This window comes from Mus caroli, unplaced genomic scaffold, assembly GCF_978045245.1.
Source record: "Mus caroli unplaced genomic scaffold, Mus_caroli_1 scaffold_6, whole genome shotgun sequence".
NCBI lineage: Eukaryota > Metazoa > Chordata > Mammalia > Rodentia > Muridae > Mus > Mus caroli.
This window is the reverse complement of record NW_028227261.1, coordinates 82,612,232-82,615,706: the sequence shown is the minus strand read 5'-3', so window position 1 is coordinate 82,615,706 and position 3,475 is coordinate 82,612,232. Positions and strand designations below refer to the sequence as shown.

The window sequence follows — 3,475 nt, the reverse complement described above, 5'->3', positions numbered from 1 at the left end:
TCTCATAAGTTGTTATCATAAAAAATTTTATAACAGTGACAAAAATGTTTATTAACAGAGAAGGTCCCCTTCCCTACTGCTTTTTCTTGATTGTCTTCTGGGACTGTGTTCATTTCCTGTATTCCAAGCAGGGAATAGCAGGGAAATATTCGCTACCTTTAAGAATCCTTGGAGAAGCTAGAGAAAGTACCTAAGGAGCTAAAGGGATCTGCAATCCTATAGGTGGAACAACAATATGAACTAACCAGTACCCCCCTGGAGCTCGTGTCTCTAGCTGCATATGAATCAGAAAATGGCCTAGTCGGCCATCAGTGGAAAGAGAGGCCCATTGGTCATGCAAACTTTATGTGCCTCAGTACAGGGGAATGACAGGGCCAAGAAGTGGGAATGGCTGGGTGGGGGAGTGGGTTTGGGAGCATGTGGGGGACTTTTGGGATAGCATTGGAAATGTAAATGAAACAAATACCCAGTAAAAAAGACAAAAAAGAATATATATATATATATATATATATATATATAATAAAAGCAAACGAAAAAAAATCCTTTGATTAACTGCTCCTAGAGGCAAGACAGCTACAGCATTTATAGGCACGTCAGTAGGTGGAAGAAAGGAGAGAAGCTATGTCGACTCTCAGCATTGTGACCTGTAAACATCTGAGTGATTAGAAATCCTATGAACCCTTAAAAATAGAAAATATGACACATCAACCACTCCCATGATGTCAGGAGTCTCACAGGTAGCTAGGCTGAGAAGACCACCCATACTATACTGCACAGGCATGAGCATGGATCCAGGGAAGAAAGTGAGTAGAAGACTAAGTGAACCCTACCTGGGACACAGGCCAGGCAGGAATGAGACAGACTACTCTCACGTGGTGCCTCCAGTGATCCCAGGTGAGGAAGAAGCCCAACACTACCACCAGAGCAGCACTATCAGGCTCAGACAGGAAACCAGCTCAAGATGACCACCTATCTAGCACCCTGCTTGATTCTTGCATAAGAATTTGTCTATACCTCTATCTACAGATGATAATTTACTTGATTGTTTTTAAATATTTTTGTAGCCTACACTATACTTAAATGTATTATAAAATTTATTTTCATAAGTATTTATAACTAAGTTGTAATAAATACCATATAAAAAGCATAAACATACACTATATGCCCAGACTTCAATGTCAAGAAGCGTAAAAATAAGCTAATAATTCAACCACAGGCAAATATACAATGGAACTATCTCAACTAGCCAGAATCTAAACTTCAATAGGAAAGAAGAATACTGACTTTGGCAATAGTAAACAAAGTAGGCAGTCGAACAAAGAGATAATAGAAGTGAAAATAAAAACCAAAGTAGAGCCGGGCGTGGTGGCGCACGCCTTTAGTCCCAGCACTCGGGAGGCAGAGGCAGGCGGATTTCTGAGTTCGAGGCCAGCCTGGTCTACAAAGTGAGTGCCAGGACAGCCAGGGCTACACAGAGAAACCCTGTCTCATAAAAACCAAAAAAAAAAAAAAAAAAAAAAAAACCAAAGAGTAGAAATTTGTAACTCTTGGGCTTTTCTATGCTTGCCCCAGTTCCCAAATACAGACATATAAGCTATATTTATTAATGTCATTGACTATATAGCTAGGCATTGTTTATTACTATTTCATAACTCAATTATTCCATTTATAATAATCTGAACCTGCTACGTGGTTGGTTACTTCCCTTCAGTTTCATAAATCCAACTTCCTCTATGTCTTTGTGGCTAATCTTCCCACACTTGACTTTTTTCTAGAGTCAAATCTCTTACTGCAAGTCCCAATTTCTATTTCCTGCTTTTGCTATAGGCTATCAGTTTTTTAGTAAACCAGACAGGAGGTGAATGTGGGATAGTTTACAAAACACTGAGACAGGTGATGTTTAACAATACCAAAGTCCAGCATGAAATCAAATCTCTGCCAGTTAAGAAACCAATAGAGACAATCTTTATATAGTACATAAAAACATTACTCCAACATCTCCAGTTTTAGTCTGATAAAAGGCCCATTCTCTAATATCAATAGATTATATGCAATAAGAACAATTATGAAAACTATCAGGTAAAAATTAAATTCACAATGTCAAGTCCATATGTATTTGGCAACCTTCGAGAAAGTCCTATTTATCCTATTTAGTGAATCCAAAGTTTTGTACCTAATTCACTTTCTAGCAAAACTTACATTTATTAACTTAAAAATGTCATCTTAGACCTTAAGTTATTATCTTAAATCTGAAACAAATTAAGCTTAATTTTGAGACCATAACTATCTAGTCTCAACTCTACCAGTGACTTGAGAAGGTTAAATATAACTGAGTTAATAGGAAGTGCATAACAAGCAGCTTCTAAAAATATAAAAATGGCAGAGATATCTGGCTCTCTGTAGAGTCATCCAGCATTATAATGCCGGAGCATCATCTTCAGCCTTCTTGCCAGTATATCTGACAGACTTTTCTGTGAAGCAGGAAATTATGAAGGACATGTTTACTGTGTCCTCGAAAAGCTCAGAAGTCAATTTTTTCAGTGTTCTGCTTTTTTAGTTTGGACAGCATGCTATCATTACTTGAGACAATGGCAGTCTCTTGTGTAGTGGCTTGCTAGCCACATGAAAGCAAACTCTTTATGATGTTTTTTCTATGATCATTATCTTCTTTGAAGTGGAATGGGGTTGCTTCCAGGAGCTGACATATCTTGCTCTGAAAAAGGCTTTCATTAATAAAATGTCATTAAATGCCATTTTCTTTATATATTTGAGTTTTTTCAAGACTATCTGATATATAACATTGCTTGTTTCTATATATTTACTACTGTTCAACATAGAAGACACATTTCTGCAATTAACTGTACTAGTATCTAACATGACTATAAGTTTCATAGACTTAGCCAGCTGTGGTGGCGCACACCTTTAATCCCAGCACTTGGGAGGCAGAGGCAGGCGGATTTCTGAGTTCGAGGCCAGCCTGGTCTACAAAGTGAGTTCTAGGACAGCCAGGACTATACAGAGAAACCCTGTCTCGAAAAACCAAAAAAAAAAAAACCAAAAAAAAAAAAAAGATGATTCATAAATAAAGTATGTTGTAGTAAAAATAACATTGATTTTGTATCAATATACAAAATATAAAATATTTGGCTTGTTAGTGTCCTATAGTCTAAAAGTAGATTCCATAATTTGTGCTTTTATTTTGTCAATCCTATAATCCCATTTCTTCTTTGATCCCTCTCTTTCCTTTCATAATAACACTAGATAGGAGAAAAAGCAGGAAAAGCAGGATTTGGGAAAGAAAAAGAAGGAGAGAAGAAACTCTGAATCTAATTTCATTTAATTTGTTTCCTCCCTTACCAAAACCATTTACAACTTGTAACCAACCCTGCCCCCCTAAATGTCAATGAACAACCATCACCCACTGAATGACTGAAAACAACCCACCTCAATTTTTGAAAATGGAGTGTCTTTCTGT

General features: G+C 37.0%; 1 non-coding gene across 1 annotated transcript; it reads left to right on the top strand.

Annotated features, from left to right (window-relative positions):
• The first annotated feature begins 551 nt into the window (after positions 1-551).
• Positions 552-678, top strand: LOC115031034 (small nucleolar RNA SNORA17). Its single transcript, XR_003836616.1, has one exon. It is a non-coding gene; the product is annotated as a small nucleolar RNA SNORA17 (small nucleolar RNA).
• The last annotated feature ends 2,797 nt before the right edge of the window (positions 679-3,475 follow it).